Source organism: Anguilla rostrata, chromosome 9 (assembly GCF_018555375.3).
Source record: "Anguilla rostrata isolate EN2019 chromosome 9, ASM1855537v3, whole genome shotgun sequence".
NCBI classification, from domain to species: domain Eukaryota; kingdom Metazoa; phylum Chordata; class Actinopteri; order Anguilliformes; family Anguillidae; genus Anguilla; species Anguilla rostrata.
Genome location: NC_057941.1, coordinates 24783200 through 24808273, shown reverse-complemented (window position 1 = coordinate 24808273; position 25074 = coordinate 24783200). Strand labels below are relative to the sequence as shown.

General features: G+C 39.2%; 1 long non-coding RNA gene across 2 annotated transcripts; it reads left to right on the top strand.

Annotated features, from left to right (window-relative positions):
• Nucleotides 1-11: 11 nt before the first annotated feature.
• Nucleotides 12-23924, top strand: LOC135263333 (uncharacterized). Of its 2 annotated transcripts, none has more exons than XR_010332444.1 (3): nt 12-658; nt 22928-23022; nt 23704-23924. It is a non-coding gene; the product is annotated as an uncharacterized LOC135263333 (long non-coding RNA). The 2 variants fall into 2 exon arrangements; XR_010332443.1 differs by lacking the exon at nt 12-658 and adding an exon at nt 12920-13105.
• Nucleotides 23925-25074: the final 1150 nt, after the last annotated feature.

Genomic DNA, 25074 nt, shown 5'->3' with positions numbered 1-25074 from the left:
TCCCACGGCGATTCATCGAGATTGTCGGGAAACGTTTTACGTGTGAAGTAGAACAATAACGCTCATGTATCCTATAGCCTATTGGCCGACACCCCACAGCATTTTGAGACGGTGTAACAGTAGCGTGTCGATTACTCGTGTGATGGCAGATATATGGACGTAGGCTACAAAACTCTTCCTAAATGCACAATGAAAAGAGTAATTAGCTCGTTTGAATCATATACATAAACTAAACAATAAGTTAAGCTATTTGGCACCGCACCCTGACCATATCAAGAGAGGAACCCAAGTAAATTGTGTTTGCCAGTGTCTGTTATCTGCTACAGTTTTATTTGTTAAATGGGGCGTTTGTCGTTCAAACTGAAATACAGCCTAGCCCAAAACAAGCTTACTTGGAAATTTAAGTAGGCTACTTAAGGTTGTAAAGTCGGACCGGTATTTTATGACTTTATGTATAATTGACTGCAATTTGTGCGTGTTGATGCTATTCTTGAAACCATTGCTGAGTTTGATTTTGGGGTGAATTAAGCGGTGTATAAAGTCAATGGCTGAGCCCTACAGGTACACAATTGAGAAGTGGTCGCGCACGTGTACAGCATTCGCGATGAGATGTTAGCATACTGCTGAAAAAACAAAACTAGGCTACATCGTGTAAAAGGTAGGCCATTGTTATACGCATAGTGTGCTTACATTGGTCTTTGAATAAATGTAAAGATAGTGGACTTAGAAATAGGCTATGTGTAATTCTATAAAACTTAGCCCATGTTTCTGATGTGCACTGGAGCCATCCTCGCCCCCACCGTGTTTAATTTAAACCTCCTTAAAACAAATTTGTAGTTTCGCTTTAATTTGGATCTGCATCGATAGCTCGTTTAAGTAGGCCTATTAATGTGCTGGGGGCAACGTAAAACAGGCCCTGCATATTTATGCAGAGATCTCTTTATGGCTGAGAAGCATACTTGCGTAATTCGGGTAATTTTAACGCGGTGCAATTGCGTAAAAAAGGTAATCGTCACACTTTATTACGTATTGTGAGCATGTACGGTAGGATAACAAAACTCAGCATTGGTGGGTCTACGCATCTCAAACGTGGTATTAGGTCTGCTCTTTTGTGAAGCCCACCTGACTGGATTTAGTTTTGACATCTGTCGTTTCCCAGTTAGAGCATGGCTTGCTTTAACGAGGTAGAAGTAAAAATAGCTTTTCAAAATGAGTGTTTTTTCCCCCAATGTGAAATATTACGTCACATTATGACAGTAATAGGAAAAGAGAATGGCAGAATTCCAAGAGCAATAGGTCCTACAATAGGACATGCCTGAATTCATAGAGCATTTTTTTAGTGACCCGGTAAATAGACAGTTCAAAGCTATCAGTAACATTTTATATTTACCGCAAATGTACCTATTCACCAACAGTTTTACCACAGTTTCTGGGCCCCTTTTTATACTAGTCGTCATTACAGCCGTTTGGAAGCTTTTATTCAGATGTGCACCGCAGCTATCAAACTGCTACACTATACCATCAGAAAATATCTGGAAATAATTAATACCTTGAGGAGAGAAGGTTAAATCTCAGTATTTATTAGTAAAAATAAAAGAGAACAAACTCCAGTGTTATAAGTGCACTATACCGAGCACACATGCAGTCATTGGCACTTAGCTACAAGTCTAATTTATAATTTTGTTGTCTAAAAAAAACATCTGGGATGGGCTGTTCCCTGTGTTTTATATTCTCATGAAACCACCCTGGGCGAAGTGTACAGTTCTTTCTCATGTTTTCACAGGGCTAAATTTCTTCCATGCCTTGTGCTCCAAATTCTGTAATGTAAAACCCTCAGTCCTTAAGGTTGGCTCCTTGATGGTTCCATTTTAGGTAAAAACACAATAGAAACATTTTGACTGTTGCACGTGTTAATTGAGTGTGATATGGTTGGTGGTTGAAAAATCTGCCTATAGAGAGAAGTTTTTCCTTTGAAGAGCACTGCTAGACAGGTAAGGCAATTGATAACATACCAGTATTACCTAAAACCAGTTTTGGACTAGTTTCTGGTGTCATTTAGAGTGTAGGCTTCTGTTCAGTTTAAGAGCTGTGTAAGTTCTCAATTTTGAATTAAAAATTTGAGGTTTATTTTTTTATTTTTGTAAATTTCAGTTACCGGCCTTCTCATAGCATTAGGTTGAATATGGAAATATAACAAATAAATAAATAAATAACACTGAATTAAATTTGTTGCTGAAATGCAATTACTGACAGTGTTGTGAAACGCATTTATGATTGCTTAAGGTAATGACCTCATGACTGTGTTGTACAGCCCTTTGCTGTGTGTTTTTTTTTTATGATAAGCGATGCTTCCGTGTTACATAAATCTGCATCAGGAACTTTGTGTCCTAGTTCTCATTATGTTACTTCACAATATTGAAGCATGGATTGCTGTATCTCATCTCAACCCCTTAAGCACTTCTGCTGTTGAATGAGCATTGAATCCCTGATAAAACTATATGGCAGGGGTCAGATGACTGTGCAAAACATGAGCATTAATGCCTGTGTGACCACTAAAAGAGCTGCAGTCTTGCAGTCGCCAGTGAGCCTTGCACACGCTGGCCTAGTCTGCAAATGTGTTTTGTTTTTCACTGTACAAATTGTTGCTTAGCAACTCAAGCTCAGTTCAGTTCCTCTCTGAGGTTGCAGCCAGGCTGCAGTCACAGGGAAAATGAGTGCCAGTGCTATACTTACTGGGCACAGACTAACACAGAACCAGGGCTTTGGCCGCTTGTCATTTGACAGCCAATCTTTGGACTAGGGTTGGGGAATAATTTAACTGCATGTAGTTAAACTAGTAGTAGTAGGCCCTAATTGCATTTTGCAGCAGTTTGCTTGTAGTTCACCGATATTCAAATTTGTGTTGTAGTTACTTGCTTTTTTGCAATCCTGATTGGTGAGCAGTGCTTCCCAACACTATAAATGGGCACTAGGCAGCTGTTTTGTAGGTGACTAGGTGACTAGGTGCATTAACTAGGTGACTAGGTGCATTAACTGTCTTAACGACTACTTGTATTTTTTCCATAGATTGCGTTGTTGCCGTTCTCGTTGTTAGTGTTAATCAGTTTAACCACCAGGGTCCAAGTTGAACTATGCGGTTGTTCCCTGCACTTGGACCGGTACTTCTCTCTAGGGGTTTCGTCATACTTGTTCCTGGTTATGGTTATACACTTTGTTGTACGTCGCTCTGGATAAGAGCGTCTGCCAAATGCCTGTAATGTAATGTAAATAAATGTCAATGGTCAACTGCCAACAAACAGAAATACAGAGGCTACATGGCAAGATGCATACCACTGGTTAGCTGCAAAAACAGGATGGCCAGGTTAAAATTAGCTAAGAAGTACCTACAAGTGCCTGCAAAGTTCTGGAAAAAGGTCTTGTGGACAGATGAGACCAAGATTGACTTGTATCAGAGTGTTGGCAAGAACAACACGTGGAGGCCAAAAGGAATTTCCCAAGATCCAAAGCACCCTGCCCCCCCCCCCCCCCCCCTATCCATCTGTAAAACATGGTGGGGATGTTATGGTTTGCGCATGTACAGTACGGCTGCCACAGGTGCTGGCTCAGTTGTCTTCATTGATGATGTAACTGCTGATATCGGCCACAGAATTAATTCTGAAGTGTACAGAAGCTTCTTATCTGCTGAAGTTCAACCAAATGCTTCCAAACTCTTTGGACGGCTAAAGAAACAAAGAAGTTTTTCAAAGCCAACAGCTGGAAAATTTTTGACTGGCCAAGTCATTCATCCAATCTGAATGCAATTGGACATGGGTTTCATATGCTGAAGAGAAAACTAAAAGCATCTACCCCCAAAACAAGAAGGAGCTTAAGATGTCTGTGGTACAGGCCTGGCAGAGCATCACCAGAGGAGGTACTAAGCACCTGGTGATGTCTATAGGACACACACTTCAAGCATGCTTCATTGCATGCTAAGGATATGTAACAAAGTACTAAACATGACTATTATCATTTACATAACATAAAAATGTCTGAAATATTATAGTGGCCAGAAATGAGGGGTATTTATTAGAAGTGCTTTAATGGGGGCTATTTATTAGAATGGGGGCTATTTATTTGAAGTGCTGTAATTTCTATGTGGAGAAACAAAAGTGCATAAAAACACCCTTAAATAAAAGCGGATAATGTGCACTTTAATCACATGTGAATTGTTTGATTGAGTACATAGCCAAATGTATGATTTGAAAAAATATGTCCTTGTCTCACACATTATGGAGCTCACTGTACATCTTTGGAGTAATTGTAGTTTCACAGGCTACATTTCTCTTTAGAGTAACTTTGCGGTGTGAATTAATTGGTCCTTTCTAGAACTATGCTTTCAGGTAGTTTACCCAACACTGCTTTGGAGAAGATGTGTCAGCTCGTACAGCTGATGACACCTCCAAAACACATTCTTTGAACAGTATTAATAGAAGGGATTGTGACATACAGACAAGGCAATGAATAAAGCATGCTTGCTCCCTGCTGAAGTATTTGCCTCTCCCTGGGCAATTTATACAGTCTTCCTTCTCATCTCCTTGATTAGACTTATTGTTCCCCTTACATGCTTCACTGATGTCAGCGACTTGTTGGCAGCTATTGGTACAAAGAACTTGATGCAACGACTTATAAATGTATTTGCACACTCTAGAATCTGTAAAGCAAATCTATGTTAAATGAATGGTTCTTTATCAAGAATTGTTACTGCTGAGACAAAAGCTTAAAAAATGCTATACTTACGGAAAAAAATGTATTGTCTACCTATTATTCATGAGAAAAACAAACAAAGATGAACATTTTTTTGTAAATTTGTTCCATATTGTAAGTAGTTGATTCAAGTTTTGTGGTGTACAACTTTCAAATCTTATTATTTCTCTTGACTCAGTGGGCAGGGAAGTGGGACAGGATGTGTTTTATGAAGTGGTATAAGGAGCAGAACTAGTGATCATGTCAGTTTGAGGATAGTCTTCACTGTTAACCAGATGCTAAGAACTTCATTCTATGTACCAGAATTGAGAATGCATTGGAGAGTGGTGACTGTATGTATTCACAAGCCATCCACAAGGCATAAGTGCACAGTTCATTAAACAAGCACGGAACCGTCCAGACCCACAACTTATTTCCACAGACATATTTTAGCTGGCACCACCTGCGCACGTGTCCCACAAAACGTCCCTCAAAGGTCATCCGTGAGTGAGTGAGTGAGTGACGACAATTTGCCATGCATAGTTACTGTACGCCGTGGGAAAAACACTAAAATATGTTAGATTCACAAACAGTGAGACTACATACTGCATAAATCATTGATAATACTATGAGAATTCAATGTTTTACTGAAATTTGTTTTTTCATCGACTTATTAAATCACACTAGCAATGGTAAGTGCATGCCTTAAATGTCCATGAAAGAAAGATGAGTGTGTTGTTGAAAGAGCTGAAACATGTCCAGAGGCTTTGGAAAACCAGATCCCTGGCCCTCAGGGCCAGTTCACTTGGAGAGTGTGCCTTGTGAGAAAGTTCTCCATAAAATCAACTCTTAAAATCATCCGTCAAGTCAACCTGCTGTTCCACTGTAACTCATAACCTCTGCAAATGATTTCTTAAACAGATGATTACGTGGCCACAGAAATAGAAAGTTTCTGCATACTTTACTCTCCCTTGTGTCATTTTCAGCCATGTGTGGATGATTGCTTTTCCATATAGAACAACAGATGTTCAAGCAGATATATCTTGCAAACGAGCAGTTCCTTTTTAATCACAAAGCATAATAAAATAAAGTAATAATAATAATAATAGTAATAATAATAATAATAATAATAATAATTTGTATCAGGATAAGGTGTACACTGAATGTTTTTAGTATCTAACCAAATAAGCAAGAACTGTATGAACTTCAATAGTATTTATTTACAGTTAAAATAATTTTAAACTGTGAAACTGATAAAGTTGAAGTATAATCTTTCAAAAAATATATTAGATTTTTTTTTCTCAGTCTCTGATTTTATTGCAAAACCTCTTAAAGCTCTTAAGCTGCACTCCCTGGCCTATACTGTATCTTTATAACTCAATGTTTTTTAATAATTAAGGACACCAAACTCTAAAGAATGCATTAGATATTTAATGGTTGATGACTGACAACAGGACCAATATTTTAAGAAGTTGCAGTGAACACATTTCACAACATTTATAGTCATTTGTTTTATAAATGTCAGTATTAGAACCTGGTATTATGTATTAAGTTGAACCAAGTGCTGTTTTACCTTTGAGTCCATCTTATAGATTAATTCCTTAGAAAAGGCTGTTGCCGTTTGAGTAGTTTCATTCAAATTGCTTGGCTGTGTTGCCCTCTGGCGGTGAAGTACAATATGTGCACTCTGACAGGCCATGTTGACTTAACCATCTTGTAAAATGACTAAAGATCTCTTTTTTCTTATTTTCTAACAGGGAAGCAGTTATCATTAACATCCTCTTATTATCTTCACTGCGTGCCTGTTCAAAACATGTTGTTTTATTGAGTGTGATTATTGTGGTTATCAATGATGTATCTACTTTGATTGTTAAAAAAAAAAAAATTAAATAGTACGAACAAATAACATCTGCAAAATACATATTACATATAATGTAGATAATAGATATAAATGTATAGATATTAATGAGTTTAATGTGAAACTGAAGTGTTATTTCAGTTAGAACAATAGATGCCATACATAAAAATTTGTTTTAAAACAGCATGGCACATAAACATTTTACTGCATGCGATTCTGAAACAGTCTTTAGCGTATAAAGGCCTATTCAGAAAGTCTGCTTCCCCCACCCATGACTTTAACTACAGAAAAAAAGGGTGAAAAATGATGTGACTATTTTTCATGTGTAATTAGGCAGTGAAATGTGACCCTTCACTGCAAGACTGCCTGCCCTGAGCTTCAAGCTGGAGTCAATGGCTTCCAGATCCAGATTTCAATCCAATCTCCTCTGTCTAGACTCTACGTTGCTCTTTTTTTTCCCCGTCCCAGCCAAAAAAATAGACTCTTTACACAAAATGGCAGGAGCTGGAAGGTTTCTGTCCCCTTCTCACTTGGAGATACGGGAAAGATTCCTGCAGCCCAGATGGGCCAATGCTAATATTCCCCCAATGCAACACGTGTCATCTGGGATGGGCTGTGATGACTCTTTGGTGTCCTGGGGTACCAGACAGGTCATGCAGGGCACCTTGGCACAGACAGTCTGTCTCTCCCTCCAGGACCTGAATAAAGAAGCTTCCCTCTGGGATGGTTTAATGATGACTGTTTGCAAGGTTGTTTTCTGTGATGCAAGGCTGTCCTTTATAGGATTACAGGTTTTTTTATTTTTTTATTTTTAAGAGTATCATTTTCATTTGTGCATATATTTTACCAGCAACAAATAACTGCCCTGAAAATAGCTTGAATGATGGTCTTCTGTCTTAAATAGATATTCTTTTCTTCTTTCTTTATTCTTAATTATGATTTAGAAATTCAATGTGCACAGTGACGTGAGAACCGACTGCCTGATGCCATGTCTTTCAGTCAATGTTTTATTGTTTTATAGACTTCTAATTTTATTGGGATGAAAAACTAACTAACTTTCTAAAGATGTGCATTTGAAATGTGAAGCACTCTTAGACATATTTGAATTGGGAGCAAATGATTATCCTTTGATGTTTAGCATCTAAACAAACTAAATTGAATACATTTTGTGCTGCATTATGCACATGAAAAAAATTATAAGGTTTCCTGTTGGTCTTGCTACCTCTTCTGTATTTGGGCTCATTATTTGAGTTTAGCAAGTGGCATTAGTGCTGCAATCACTGGGCTGAGCCGTTGCAGTTAAAAAAAAAAAAAAACTTTTACTCAACCCACTCCCTCCCCACCCACCAAATCTGGAACAATTCCAGAACATTCAGACTCTGTGCAACAGTTTTCTATTTTCTGCCCATTAAGAACCTGGACTTAAATTTTCGTGCGTAGACCCTTAAATGTGAAAAACCTGGAAGCAGTGCAGCCCGCTTTTATTGCTGTATTGTCCAGTCTGTAACATGTAGCTGTTCTTTCTCCTCATGACTAGCGTGTTATTGTCTCTCCAATATCAAGCAAGACATGCTTGCTTTGGATTTAGTTTGTGGCTTGGGGCAGGTACAGAGGATTTCTCAATATTTCAATTCTGTTTGTTCTGTGGGAAGAATTGTCTTTTGTGTCTGCATTCTTTCTGTTTCTCCAGATGGTTTCATATTTGCTCTAAGGCTTTGCTTAACTGGAACAGATTGACTTATTTCTTTTTTCTTTATTTGCTTTGTCATAGAAAAGGAAAAACTGCCATGTTCAACCAAAATGTCCACTGACACTCTGTGTCCAAAGAGACTTTAAAAATGGTGTGACTGTGCACTACTGAGCCTCTCTTGATGGACCATGAATGCAAGAAAATGAGATTGTGCAAGAGTTGACTTATGGTAATCACACCAACATGACTTCCCTCAACAAATGTCCGATTTGTTATTTTTTCCTCACAAACATTTTTCTAGTTTTCAGATGTATTTTTTTTTCTGATTTATTGAGATCATCACACCAGTTGATGCATGGCTGGCCATCTAGCACACTTGAACAAAGGCTCACTTTCTTCCCAACTCTACAGCAACATCATGCCACTTTGCCAGAATGGTAGAAAATTGTTTAATGTATTCATTAATAAATTATAACCTTGTGTAAACTCAATACATTTAGTTCTGCAATGTATTTTCTCTAGATGTTTATGAAAGTGGTAGGCTTTTGGATAACATATCAGGGTAAGATTTTTTCATTGGAGAGGGTTAACATGAGAAGGTAAATGTAAAACAAATATGAAATAAAACAATGAACAGTTAATAATAATAATAATAATAATAATAATAATAATAATAATAATAAAAAATAATAGTGTACATCATAATCATGTCATTACTTGCTGTTCGCACTGATGTGTTATGCAATGCCTGAGGGAAGGTTATATTTGTTCCCAGGCATCAGTTCAGAGCAGGGGCTCTGCCGGTTCATTGATCTGTAAAACATGTGGATTGGCTGTTTATGGGCAAAGATTAGATTGATGAAAATATTAGTAGATCTGCATAGCGGTTACCTTAAACTGTTGCTTGTGAATTAACTTTCATCAGGAGTTCCTCAGCCTTTAACCTTTGCCAACGTATTTTGCACGTGCATTGTGCGATTCTTCTCGTTTGGATATTTAAGCTGCCCATTTGTTTTCAGCTATTTGCATTAATAAAATGCAGTTTGGCTCTGGCCATTTTGTATATTATTAACCTGTCCAAGTGACTTTATTTCATTGAATCAAATGTATATGAGGACATTCAATGACTGTTTGTTAAAATAATAACCAGACAGTCATATTCTACATTTCTTCGGTTCTCTGTATTTTCCAAGGCCAGAACACCCATTACCACCCATAATTTGGTCAAAATATTCTGGTCTTGGTCTCACCCTTTCATGAGGAAATCACATTTCAGCTTCAACAAACACAGAGACAGGACATTCAATGTTAAGAATATAGAGCTGATCAGCTGAAAAATCTGTTACATATATTTTTTCCCAACATCAGGAAAAATCCCCTCATCTACCAAAATGTAACTTGCATAGTGCCAATTTATGACATATTATTCCTTTCTTTGGCATTCACAGTTCCATTGTAGAAAACATAACACTATGGTGAGCAACATAGAAACCATGAAAATGGAGTACAATATATACAAAATAACATGATATCACAATCCTTCACACATAGGGCAGAATATAAACAAAAATATACAAATAAGGAATACGCATTCATCAAAAATAGACAGGCATGTAACAAAATAGGGGCGGCGCGGTGGTGCGGGAGAGTTGTGACAAACAGTTCAGTAAAATGGTTAATGTATTTAGAGTCAGGTTTGGAAATCGAGTTGATACCAATGATTATTGGCCAACGTGGGGGACATGAGAGATGTATCTTGGCTAACATGTAAAAGTCAACAGTTTAGAGTTTTCTTTAAAAAGAAAATCCCATTCACTTGTGTCCAACGGTTTCTTGTAATGTATTTTATCTTTTTTTTTTCACCTGAAGACTCAGTGCCTTGGCCTTTTTCCTTGGTGCTGCACTATTTCATATTTATCCACCATTTAGAGGAATTTGTCCCCTAGTATTTGCCTACCTGGCTTACTAATGAGCACCTGTCATTCACAGATCTGTTCAGTGCTTCCTTTTTTAGTTGTTTGATCAAGTTAGCCAAATTAGACTGTAGCAAAATAGTTACTGTAGGTGCTACTGTTGAGCCAATGGCTGCTTACCTGACTGTGGGTATCTATTTCCTCATGAATATCAGCGTATAGGGAAGCTGTTCAGTTTGCTTGGTCCCTGGGACAAATAAACGTCCCCTGTTAATTTAGGGTCACTTTCAACATCCTTCAGTAAATCTTTCATTAAGCCTATATTTATATAGGACATAATACAGATTGCATAAATACATATTTTTTCTGTCAGAAGAGGGGGAAGAGGGTGTGTTATATTTCTGGTTCTTAAAAAAAAAAAAAAAAACCCAAAAAATGTTGCAAATACCAGGAATTTCTAATGTGAGCTTTCATGAATGAGGAATGATTCCAGAATGATTCTAGGGCAGTAAATCACTTTAAGAGTTATGGAGCACCATGAAATCCCAACAATAATATCAAATATAAAACATGTAATTAAGAACACTTTAGAAATTATAATACCGTTGAGTCTAGAACACTATGGCATAGAACACTGGAGGGGATAGAACTATGCAGAGTATAGAAAAGAGTAGAATAGAACATAATAGTATTATAGGACTGTAGGAAATTAATAGTTGGGGAAGTAGGACATAAATTATTTAATGGGAATAAACCATAAAAATTCTTTTCCCAGTAATTTAACAGGAATTAAAAATCAATAAGTCAGCATTGTCTCTGTAAGTAATTCAGTAAGGGCTGCTTAGGTTAAAAAGTTTTTGCACACCCAAATGTACAATGTCCAAAGCTTATATGTAGTGTGCCATATCCTCATCCATCAAGAGACTCTTACACACAGGCACGGCACACATACACACACACAGACACATACACACACACACGCAAGCACACGCACACGCACACGCACATACCCTCCCACTCCTCTTTCTCTCGTGCTCTCTCTCTCTCTCTCTCCCTCTCTCTCTGGAGGCAGAACTGTTAAAGTCTTCCACAGGGACTTGGGGGGGGGGGGGTAATACCCACAGCCTCTATCCTGACCCAGACTTGGGGGTCTCTCTGTGTGTTTCTTTTTATTATTTCTCTTTTTCCCCTCCTCTGATTTTTTTGGCAGACTTCAGGAATGTCTGGGAGGCGAGGGGATTGGGCCTTCGCTCATGGTGTAGCATTCTGAAATGAGAACAGAAAAAAGAGAGGGAGAGAGGGAAAGTTAGAGACCAGACCACAGAAATGTAAACATGTCTGGAGCTAAAATAACTCCGCTTTCATTGAAAACACCCCTCTGTCACAGACAGACCTCTATGTGCTACACCCTGTCCAAAAATTGTCACCAAAAGCCAAGTTATACATTGCACAAGCATTGTTTTACCAAAAAAACAGCCATTCAAATATAACTTACAAATACAAATAAGGCTGGCCATCAGCAGATAAGAATTTAATTACAGTTTTTAAATAAAACATAACATTAATGCAATGATCCAGCATTACTTGCAAACGCTGCAAAAATAATTTACATGTCCCTCAAAAAGAAAAAAGAAAGAAAATCTATATTTTACTGTATGCTTGAACTGTCTCTTGACATTCACCAGTATGACTGAAATATAATTTCCATCAAAACATTTTAATCAACAATTAACTAGCCAATCTTTGCTTTAAAAACATATTTTATCCAAGCTAAATTTCAACCATTTGAAAAACATATTAACAATGTTAACATTTCCAGATCACAAGTGATGCCTTTTGTTAACAACTTTAATGGGCATAATTAATTTTGACTGCATTTCTGGAATCAGCTAGTACATTTTAAAGAAACTGTATTTAAAACATTTTTGTGAGACAAATTAATTTATATTTCTTTTGTGAATGAACATATGAATGCTTGTGTGTACAGATCCTCTGGTGGGCTCTGACCTCAAATTGTTGGAAGAGACTTTAAGCAATTAACTTTTTGAAAACAATTTGGGACTATTAAATTGGTTTAATTGCAGTATCATTAATCTCAAATAGCTCGTTTGGGCAATGGAGGCTGGACAAAAGCCAAATATTTTCTGTGGCTGTCCCATTGAGAGACCTACAAGACGTCAGTGAGGAGCCATACTTGGTGGCAGGATGTAAGGTTGTCTGGCAAAGCCTTGGACTAGCGGCTCTGAAACCATTTCATTGTTCTTCTCCATTATTACATTTATACATAATTATACATGATAACATTGAATACCTGTGAATTGACAAGCGACCAAAACAAAATAGAAAATAAATAAATCATAATAAATAAGGAATAAGTAAAATAAAAAATAAAATAACAATAAAAGAAGATATTTACAGATCTGTCTGAACATCACACTTCCTTAGAACAAAACGCATATATTTTTAGTATTAGATTGGTTTAATGTTCTGGGTAGCGCATATCTGGAATGACGCTCGGAAGTTCAGAAGTTAAGTAAATTACATTGTAGCAAGCCTCATCTCTCTTTCGAAGTCTATTTCTGCCAGCTTGTAATGCTCTCTCTCTCTCTCTCTCTCTCTCTCTCTCTCTCTCTCTCTCTCTCTCTCTCTCTCTCTCTCTCTCTCTCTCTCTCTCTCTCTCTCTCTCTCTCTCTCTCTCTCTCTCTCTCTCTCTCTCTCTCTCTCTCTCTCTCTCTCTCTCACATTTGTGTGCGTACAGTGCGCTGTTTTGTAAGACTTACCCAATATGCTCTAAACTTATATAGTAGCTGTAGTCTGGTCACTACGCTGATCTATGGTTAAAACAAGCTAAATTTTTTTTTTCTCCCGGCTGAACGAATTTCACACATCGCAGCAAAAGTTTGTCTCGCCTGAAAACTAAACGTGAGTAAAACCGATATATTAAAAACTTTTCTTCTTATTTTCTTTTTTAAAGAAAGGCAGTATTTTATTCAACATGAACACTTCTCTAATGCCTTCTGAAAAAGTCGTTTTGAAAACGATTTACAAAGCACCGGACGCGCCGATTAATGATGCTATACAGACAAGACCATTTGCTACCGCGAAGATGCTCTTTTAAGATACTTGCAACCATTGACAGCTATCAGTCAGTCTCTGTTGACGGACACGAGACATTATGTGGGTGCATTGTGGGTTTCCTTCGTCAGTATTATGGATAGCTTTTATAAATTGTTCAGCGTTTGTGATTGTGTTATGTTTAGCCTACATATTAAACCTGCGTTTATTGCGCATTAATAAGGGGTGTTTCGCATAAATTTGTGAGACGCCAAACAGTTAGATCGAATCGCGCCTTTACCTGTGCACATAAAAATACACTGTTTGCCTTACACATAAAACATTGGTTGCTTGTTATTGTTAATTTTTTTAATGAAACGACCATGACAACAGTATCCATTAGCATAATAGTAGTAGTAGTAGTTGTAGTGGTGGTAGTAGTTTTTTTATTTAATCTTTTATTTAACCTTTATTTACCCAGGGTAGGTTCGTTGAGCACGGATGCTCTTTTACAGGAACGCCCTGCTTCACACTCACACACATTCACACCTGGGAGCTGCCCAGTACAACCACAATCCTTTATTGTTGGCCACTGAGCAGCTCCACTAGTGTAATAGTCGCAGTATTAGTGAAATGTTCAGTCTTAATTTAACTCTAGCAGGGTACATATGAGTCCCACTGGGTACACTACTACACTTCACTGTGTGGTAATAGTGATTGTAGTAGTAGTGAAAGTAGTAGTAGTAGTAAAAGTAGGAGTAATAGTAGTAATATTAGTAATACAAATAATACTACAAAGTCAAGTTAAGGTGGGAAAGTTGAATAGAGGTGGCTTACTCCAGCGATCTTGATCCAACAATGCCTGAATTTCATTAGCCATTTTTTACTCTTTACCCTTCTGGTATTGATGCTGCAGGGAACTGGATTGGATTTGTAAAAACAAAAAAATCAAACAAAAATAAATGTAAATATTTCTATTAAGAGGATGCTTAAAGGTGAGGCTATGGAGAATTTTACCATCAACTCCGGTTCTCATTCCAGATTACTTCTTGATATCGTGATATCTTTGGGCATTCCTCTGCTGTTCATATGTAAGAGAAAAGGGATTCAATTCTAGCCAATCAGGTTCCGTGTTATATGTACTGGGGGAGTGAATGAATCACGTATTCGAGCTTTTTTCTCCCAATGAATATCACATGAAACAAGTTTTCTTCAACTTGTCGCATTTCCACCTTGACCATTAAAATAAAACAACTTTTCCATCATTTACAAATGGTTGTTGTATTTTGGAGCAATAACTGAACAAACAAATAAAATTACATTAATTTCTCAGCTATAATCTCTTCTTATAAAAAAAATGATAATTTGATTGCTTTCAGATTTTTTATAAAGAAGGACGGCAAGGCTGATTTTAATTTTGTAATTATCTTAGATATATTGCAATTGACAATTTGGTCTATGGCTAGCTTTGAACAGAACTATCGCATGTTGTGAACGCGAAACAACCACTTGTTGTGTGCATAACACTAATGAGATGTGATCAGTGTTATGAGATCAATGTATTTTCTTGTTTTACATAATGTCATGTGGTACCTAAATTGCTACATTCTTTAAATAAAATTGTTGATATTCTTTCTGATACAGGTACACAGTATATTCAGTGTTAATTCAGCTCTTACAGAGTCAGATGGGGGTTTCAAGTACTCTATTAGTGTACATCAAAGGTTATTTATCACTGAACATGTTACTGTATGACACGTTAAGTACCAAGCCTATTTCATATTCACCTGCAAACTTCAAATGGTAAAACTCCATGAAAACAATGGATCCTCCCCAGTCTTTACGCATGAATGGCATACCATACAGTGCAAACCCATAATTGTTCTGCACAGAAGTCTATCATCTACCGTCTAAAAAAAAAACAGCCAACGTAAGATTCACTGGCTGGAAAGATGCGAGGCTCTCTAGTTTCAAGTTTTATGGGAGGTTAATCTTGAATACTAGAATGTTGCTTTTTCTGGATAGTACTTCATGATGTTCCATCTAGAGCAAATATTTCCTTCTGAAAATATGCATTTTCTTTCAGAACAATTTAAATGATTTGCTGTTTTTTTATTTTTTATCAAATTGAGTAAGAAAATATGTAATTAAGGTCAAGATGACACTTGCAACATCTGCTCTGTTCTGCAGGCTTATCAAAATGTATTTTCTTTCCAAAGCAACTGTTCCATCAGTCAAGTTTTGCCAATGCTTCTTCTTCATGTCACCTCTTTCCAATTAGAAATTGGCTTCAACATTGTGCCGTAGAATCTTGGTTTTGCAGTGATATATGTTTCTCAGTTAAGTGTGAATCTTCACTGAATAGTCTGCTTCAGTTTGCATGCACCTGGATTCAATCATTTGTCCTTAAGTTTAATGTTTGAATAATTGTTTGTGTTACCTTTTATTGCAAACACAATTTTCCTGTTCATAAATCGATTGTTTAATGTAATTGTTGATCATTACACTCCCCAGACTGTTTAGTGAAAGTAAAAAAATAAGGATAAATGTTGAATTATTGATTTTGAATCAATGGTCATCAAACATCACAGCTGCATCACATTTTTAGAAATGTTTTGATCTTTTTGATGGCAAAATCTCCATATGCACATTTGTCAACTGTCCAAACGGTACTTCAAGAAAGGATGTTGACTGTCTTTTGTTGCCGTGGAGTAAATAGACTCTGTCAATAAACAAAAAACAGACTTGCATGAAATCATAAATGGAATTGCTATATTATTTCATGGTTGCTACTGAGAACAGCATAGCGCGGTTTCAGAAGGTGTGCCTTGGTCATGGGCAAACTTTTAAACCGGCTGCCCGATGGTCAACCTCGGGTCAAACACCAAAACTCCACTGCATATTTTCTAAGGGGATGCCTCGGAAGAAAATAATCCTCGACTCTGAGAGCCGCAGAATGCATCAAGGTTTTTGCCCAAGGCCGATTTAATAAGATCGCATGTGCAGGAGTGATTTTAGGCCCCGAATGTTTAAATGTTTAATGCATGGAGCAGAGGCTCATTCTGTAGGTGTGATTGGAGTGCTGAGATGTGAGGTGGGTGTATCAATAAGGGCGCTGTTCCTGTGCACACAACATTTCAGATGCAATCTAAATCTATGAATCAAAAATTCCAATGTTCTCCACTTCAGTTACTCACTGCCCCCAATGCCTGCAGAGGGGGGAGTCTACCTGAGAAAAGTATGGTTTTGGTGGAGGGTGATGGATGGGGTGGCCAATAGTTGAGGCAATAAATAGTAATTTAAAAATGATTTCTGAATGAATGCATCAAATACTGTACATTGAGAGGGCTACTGATTTTGTGCACAGTAAAATGTTCAGTGTTAAATCAGCTCTAAGAGAGTAAATGCGGTCCCTATTGAGCTCATACTGTATGTACTCTGTTAGAGTTGAAGTAGCACTGGCAGTTTTACTGTGTGTGTTTGGGTCCAGCTAAACATTTTCTCCAGCCTTCATTTTCAAATGTGTATTGCCTTTTTCTCTGGGAAAAGAAGAATTACAACATTAAAATGAGAAAAATTCCAAAATTATACTGATTTCCAGTGAAGTGAACTGTAGTCTCATGTAATGTAATGTAATATAAAGTAATGTATTCTAATCTAAAACAGCCCTAGATTTATTTTGACGAATTAATTTCCAAAAGGGTAAAACTGATATAAATATCAGAGTAATTTGCTTGCACGGGTTATTTTACCTAAAGTGAGCCTCACAGCAACATGTCATTTCCCGAAATGCATATTAGACTCATACTGTCATATTGATATTGTCTTTCACAGATTTGGAGAGGAACAATAAGGTATTTCTCCAGTATGAAGAATTGCAATGTGTTACCTTCCTAATGCATACATTGCAATCTTAGTTACTTGATCTTTATGGTATTGCAGATGATGTAGAATTTTTACATAAGTCTTTAATTATTCACCTGTAAGCATATCCTACACTGTTGTCCAGGTTTACTGAATGTATGAATTCCCAGTTTAACGTTGAACTTCAGTGTGAAGTGTCATGGCAGTTATGGCGAATGCATTGTGACACATTAGAATGCTAACAGCTATCAGATAAAACCAGAGGAATGGTGCTGTATGCAGCCACGAAGGCAAGGAATGGCTGAACAAGTGGGAAGGAATGAGGTGGTAAACCTTGTGCTTGGCCTGCTGAGAGGGAAGGCCTGGCTGTCTAATTCAAACCTTGTGCGTGTGTGTGTGTTTGTGTCTGTATTGTGTTTGTGCGTGTGTGCGCGTGTGTTTGTGTGAGCGTGAGTGTGTGTATGCGTGTGCGTATGCACGTGTTTGTGAGTGCGTGTGTGTGTGTGTGTGTGTGTTTGTGTGAGAGAGAGAGTGTATGTGTGTGTATGTGTGCCCCAGTATGGGACTGCCAGATCTGAGTTACTGGCCTACACAGACCTGGGGCTGAGAAAGCCTGGGTGAGAAACTTTGTTTTCGTTCTCTGAGCTAAAGCTTCTTAGCCCTGAGACTACAAATTAAACCATCCTGTAAATCTTCCATTATAGGTAGTAAAAACTAATTTTAGATTTCCTGCAGCGTCTCGACTGATTGCTACCATACTTGTGAGCAGGGGCCTGAGCTGCTGGAAGCGGCATAGGCTTCATGACGGTTGTGATGTGTGAGCGATTGCAGGAAAAGGACAGGCTTCACGGGCCAGCCCTCGCCCATTAAAGGTGTTTTATCATGAGTAAAATCGTTCAGCCGGCTGAGAGGTGTGCGTCTCTGTCTCCGCGGAGATGGGAACTTGTGTGGTATCAGGTGATCAATGTCCAGCATTTGCTGTTGTTTAGGTCCACACCTGAGGACACCGTGTGCACCCCTGCTTCCCCAAGCACTTATCTTCTTATGTGGACCTCTAATTTGTGTAAAAAAACTCACACAGAACTGAGAAGTGGTTTGATTTGGGAATAGCGATGGCTTCAGGTTGCGACACCTGCAGTGATTTCTTGTTGTGCGTCTTCTGAGAACACGTCACGTAGCGTAATTAAATCACTTCTTATTTTGACAGCGCTGAGAAACCATCAAGTGTTGCACAAATGTGTGTGCAGAATTTTAAAAAACGGAGTGAGAGCGAAAGTGAGAAAGCGAGAAATGTTGTGTCGCCCCAAATCCAGTCAGTGAGTCATGCGCTCGTTCAAAATGGAGCGGCTCTGGGGTTTAGATCGGGTACCACCTGAAAGTAATCACTTCTCGGCTTTGCGGGGGTCCCTCATATGGAATCGTTTTATGGGCCATCTTTGGTTTCCAGTTTGTGTGTCAGTCCGTGTTCTCCTGACGCGCGTCGGCTCGGCCGCTGAAAGCTGAGCGTGTCCGCTCGGGCCCACTCGTCAACGGGAGCTAATGGAAGTTTAACGAAAGCACGCGGTGCCAAAAATCCCTCCCTCTGCAGGCCGACGCGAACCAAGTTCGGTTTGTTCCCAGATACAGCGAGCACGTCCAAGGGAAGCATTTGAGTGAGAATACATTCAATTCGGGCATTTTTTCAACAGGTTGAGGTGGTTAGATTAGCACACGCTTCACTTCACTTATGTTTCAGAAGGCCTCCTAATAATAGCTTTCATTTTAAGGATTATTTTATTTTTAAATGCTACTTAAAGGTTGTTTTAGCAAACACAGGCATGTGGTCATTTGTATAGTTTGTACATATCCATACAGATAATACTTCCATCCCATAGCACTGCTATCTGGTGCAAGTCATTCGGGCTATTATGGAATTCTTTTATGGTTTTATGATTTAACTGCTTGTTGTGGATGTTATCTGTATGCATTTGTGATTTGCATTTTGATTCTTGGTTAGCATAGTTAACATCCATTAGTGATGTTGTGATGTTGCATATACACTAGCAGGTTTGCCCAGGTCCGACACGGTCATTCAAACTCTTCAGGTGGAGGTACTTGCATATGCAAGTAACATTCATGTATAATTATCTGTGTTCCTACTTCAAGCCAGAAAAGCTGATTCTCTGAATGCTGCTTTGAGAGGGCTCTGGGCCAGGATATTTTTAGGGCTTTCCCTGCTTCGCAGCTCTGGTGGTTACTAGGTTTGGTGTTCCACATGACAGATCTCTCTGACATCGCACTAACCATATTTACTGAAACGACAGCTACAAGAGGCCTGGATCAGCATCCCTATTGCCTTCCTCTGTCTGAGAAAATAAAGTATAAAAAACCCGACTTGCAGTAACAGACTTATGGGGAGTGAACATAGTTCCCATTGGTTTTTAACCTTTATGCGGAATAAATCTCAGAAGCCATCAAAACCACAGGCATGAGCTGGTTTTGAATGTTGTGCATTATGACTCCAATTTGCTTGAAAGAAGCCAGACCGGGCTCTGTCTCTGCAGAGCAGAAAGATCTGAAGTTATTCATGTTTAATAAAGTGTGCTTTAGATGTTGTTGTAATATTGATATCCACAACTACATGGCATGTATTTAAAAAATAATGATTTTAAATTAACTGGTTTTTAATGAAAATATGAAAGAACCTATGAAACAGAAGCCCATAAAGTGCAAAAAAGATAATGTGACAATAATCTCTTATTTAAGTATGGAAACTGTTGCTGCATTTAGCACTGAGCTTGCTCTGTTCACAGACAAACTATTGTACCTTTGGATCAACTTTACACCTCCTCCAGCGCAATTAGACTTCAACTCTGAATAACAAGTATTTTTAAAATACTGAAAAACACATTTCTCACTGATCTTAACTTGAGATTAAAGATAAATGTTTATGTAGCAAAAAATAACAATAAAGCTTCCTTAAATATGTTCAAAAGCATGAATTCTAGGCTAGTCCCTGGTTTCTTCTATGTTTTTTTCTCAATTTTGTGGTCCAAAGACTGGTTTTAGCATGTCCAAAACTTTTTATATTCATTGCAGTCCTTCAAGCGAAAGAATTAGGCATTGCACGTTAGCATTGCTGGTAACAATATGCAGAGCGTGTGTTAGCCAACTTCTTCCACAGCCACATGTGCCTAATTTGCTGAAAATATGCTAAGTGCTGTAATTCTTTAAGGACTATTAAAGCAGGCCGATAAGACCACCCGCTTAACTTCTTGAGATTTGAACCCCTTCTCTTTGGCAAGCCTACAATAAATGCATTGCTCTACAAAAATGGTTTCCTTTGAATCTACAAGGCACTGTGGATATCTATACCCTCATTTGTGTTTTGGTGACTGGGGGTGCTTGTAGATATTTCTTCATTTAAGTAAACTCAATGTTAATCAGGCATAGATAAAAGTAGTCATTTGCCATCAGACCCACATGGGGCAAAATGAATCCAGCTGCATATTTTCTGAAAACATATGAATTATAATGCATGTGGAAATTTTTATACCTCAGTGTGTGGGCCATAGTAGCCTATATTTATTATCAAGCATTAGTGAATTTTTAATCTTAGATTAATTTGCAATATCCCAGTTAACGAAGGAAAGGTGATGAACCTTGATATGTTGTTTTCAAATTAATGCTAACTTAAATATGTGTTTTTGATTGTGATCCCATTAGCAATGGTGGTGTTAGAACCACATAAGTAAAGGAACAGATGTCATGGTTGGTCAGTGGTTGGAATGGTTTCAAATGGAAGTTTTGGTTTATACTCTCTTGTTGGTCTTAAATATCTTACACTCTTTAAGAGAAGTGGAAAGAACTGGAACATTACTGGCTTGTCAATGAATTTGTTTACCATTTTCTTTTAGCTGCCTTTCCTGACCAGCAGAACACTAAAAGATGTGTCATCGCACGTGTGTTTTTTAAGTCTCAAATCTCAAGTAACCTTTTACAGAGTGACTCAATTGTAGTGTTTTTAGAAACCATTGCCTCTCCTCTACAGTATTCTCCTGTGATGTCACCCCACTACTTTTTCACCAAGGCCTATTTTTCTTAGGAAAGTTTTATTTTGGTTGAAAAAAGAAAAAGAAAAGTACTGGATAATTATAACCCCTTGGCTGAAATTACACGCCACTTCACTGAGCTGCTGCATGTGCATTGAGCCTGTCAGTCAGTCCACACCTTCCCACTCATGGCCCAACGGAGTGGGGCCCACATGGGGGTGCAGTCCTTGGAAAGGGGAACAGTGGGGTGGGGGGGGGGTAGTTTTGAGGGGGTTTTGTCAGTTTGAAAGGAAGAGTTCTCTGTGTGCCTGTGAAGGGGGCTGCAAGCCAGGCGTAGTGGAAAGTTAAATATGTGGACTGTTGATGGGTGGAGAGATGGGGGGGGGAGTTAAAAGAAATTGAGTAAAAACAACACTAGACTCACTCGATTGTCATAGGATGGAATGTTCATTTTCAGAGACGCGTGTCAAAGTGTGTTGCTCAGTGTTTGGTGTGTTAAGCAGTGTGTGGTGGTGTGTCTCAGTGGTGCTACTCAGTGTTTCCTATGTTAAGCAGTGCATGGCGGTGTGTTTCTGTGTGTGTTACTCAGCGTGTGCTAAGCAGGGTGTGAAGGTGTGCTCCAGTGTGGTATTCAGTGTTTGGTGTGTTAAGCAGTGTGTGTGTTTCTCCGTGTGTTACTCAGCCTGTGTTAAGCAGTGCGCAATGTCACATTTCGCTGTCTCTCCGTGTGGTACTCGGTGTGCGCAGGGAACAGTGCTCCCTGTGTGCTGTGGAAGACTCTGGACTCTCCATCGGGCAACGCAGGCAGTTGAGGCCACAGTGAGTGGGAGGCCTAATACTGCCAGCCAAGTGCCCATGACATCACCGCATGACATCACCTGGCCTGCACTGAGGAACGCCTACCTTTACTGCGGGGTGCACTGCCGTCCCTCTGGAAATATGAGTGTGTCTGCACACAAACAAACAAACATGCAAAAAACTCTTTCCACTGTTTTTGAACATACTTTGTGCACAATTATTTTAGCGTGGTACACTGGACCCACAGTTTTCAATTTTTATTATTTTTTCACCCTTTTTGAGTTTTGTGTTTCTGTGTAAGTATGTCTTGAACTCTCTTCTGCTCTGCGATAGGAGGTAACAGAGTGCTGACCAGTGATAAGCAGAGTGCCCTGTTGTTGTACAAAGTATAAATAATAAACAAGGTGTCGGCCTGTCCTGCGTCGGGACTATCATTAACGTGCTTATGCGAGTAATTACGCTCAGCTACCATTTGCCACGGTGCCACTGTCTGCGTCATGATGCGTCCCAGATGTGGACTGCGGGACGGGGAGTATTGGAGACGTGCTTATCTCAGGGCCCGACTGGTTAACCTCGGTGGCAGATATCATTACGGAATTACGGCTCGCCTGGCCGACATTCGCAGCGAAGATCAGGCGTGACCGCACGGCCTGTTTATTTGCGGAGGAGTGAAATGGCCCTACTTGCTAAGTGTGGGGCTCGCTGTCAAAGCCCAAAATGAAGGGTGTGTATGGGGGACAGGGTAGCATACCTCTATGCTCTCTCTTCCTCCTCTCTCTGAAGAGTGACAGAACCCACTGCATTGGGGGGGTGGGGGTGTGAAAGTAGATCCTGCATAGGTCTTCCAGCATCATTGTTGTGATACACATAAGACACATGGCTGCATGGATAGCCACATACACAAGCGTATATATTCCCATTTTTTGAGATCAGACTGTAACCATAGCCTTTACCTTGTGATCTCTATCCTCCTGACTCACGTGTACTCTTCTCACAGGTACGCGCAAAAGGGACGCCCCCTGCTGGAGAGATCTCTCATGTCAGCCGAGGGACATGATTCAGACTGGAGCAGATCCTGCAGGCCCCACAAAAGTGAGTATGCAGTATGCACTGACTGTGCTCTTTGGCTTATTGAGGTTTGGATGGTGGGAGGTAGTTGTGAGTATGCAGTATGCACTGACTGTGCTCTTTGGCTCATTGAGGTATAGAAGGTAGGAGGTAGGTGTGTGTATACAGTATGCACTGACTGCACTCTTTGGCTCATTGAGGTATGGAAGGTAGGAGGTAGGTGTGTGTATGCAATATGCACTAACTGCACTCTTTGGCTCATTGAGGTTTGGATGGTGGGAGGTAGCTGTGAGTATGTGCCGATATGATCAGCCATGTATTTTGTCCATGTGTATATGGATGCATGCAGGTTTTGTGTTGGTTGACCGCAGCTGGTGGAGCATGCAGGCGTGTTGTGGTTCTTCAGTGATCCATCAGTCAGCACTGGGTACCTTGTGATGTCATATGGTGCAGGCTGTGCTAAAGAAGTGTATTACTGTAATTCATATTGTGCGGTGTTCGTGTGTGTGTGTGTGTGTGTGTGTGTGTGTGTGTGTATATGTATGTGTGTGCTTTCATTTGAGAAGTTGACAGAATCTTCTAACCCTCTTCTCTGCATTGAGTCAAAAATTCAGTATGCTCTCTTTAGGGAGTCGCAAGTGTACTGAAAGTGAACTTTTGGTTTTGGTTTTAAGTGCTGAAATTCCAATCTTTTGATTGTGGCAGTGAGATGCTGGCTGGGGGCACTACCTGTGAAGCGGGACAGTTTAAATCAAGCATCTGGGCCCATGAGGAGTTCATCTATTGCTCAGCAGCCTGACCGAGTATAAGAGTCAGGAGTTGACAGTTGTGAGAGTCGAGGAGTCTGCAGACTTTGACTCCATCCTCTGGAGATATGTTATATTTATAGGAGCTGTCCATATGTGTCAAATAAAAGTCAGAACTTACTGTAGTCCTGTGAAGTATGTTTCCAACAAAAGGGAAGAGGGAATGACACAAGCAGGATTTGAAATTGAGTGCAATGGAGATTTGTTGAATGGAGTAGAAGGGCAGACTGAGGTCTTTTGGGGGTAACGGCAGTTTTTTTCGTTTATGCTCCACTACCCCAGATTAAAGTGAGCAGACTTTTCCTTTGTTACGTCTGCCTCTGATAAATGTATAACGGTGTTGGTTAGGGGGTTAATCTGGCTGTATACACGGTCGCTGACCTCTTGTTAGCTGTGAATTCCATTTTTTTCTCTGTTGAGTTGTATCGCATCCTGTGGTAAAAACCATGTGCAAGTTGATGAAGATGGTATTGTATAGGTGGAATTCAATGTACACATATACAGTATGTATCTATCAACATATATGTGTGCACTCATATATAGTGAGCTCCATAATGTTTGGGACAATTTTTTTTTTCTTGATTTAGCTCTGTACTCCACAATTTTAGATTTGTAATCAGACAATTCACATTTCACACAGTGAAATTGCACATTCTCAGCTTGTATTTGAAGGTATTTGCATACACGTTGGTTTCACCATGTAGAAAGTGCAACACTTTTATATAATGTATACTCTATATAAGGATCTGACATTTGCGCTGATATATTTTAGCTGAATACATTTTTTATTTTTAAGGAATTAATTTTAATGAAAACATTTTCATCAAGACCACTGCTTGTTATGTAGTCTCGATATATGGCTGTCGGAGCAGGTACAACACAGATGTGTTGTGTGTGTGTGTGTGTGTGTGTGTGTGTGGAGGGGGGGTGGTCTATCTTCTTTAAACTGCTTGGCTTCTGAGAGATATTTTTGTGAACGAGCTGCAACAGCGCCCCAGAGATTGGGCAGCATGACGGGGGATGCTGATTTAGGTTCATCCTCAAAAGCGAGCAGGCTGGGACCAGAGGAAGGGCTTCCTGCATCCTTTGCTTTGGTCCGATAGAAGGAGATGGCGATAGCACTCGCCGATGGTGTCACCGTGATTAATGCTTCCAGCATTTGTTCGGTGGGCCTTTGGAATGTGTAAAGAACAGCTCGTGACCACAGGAAATGCTTCTGCCTTAACAAACGGCATTTCTGCTTCAAATTCAAGATTGAGTTACTTTGTCA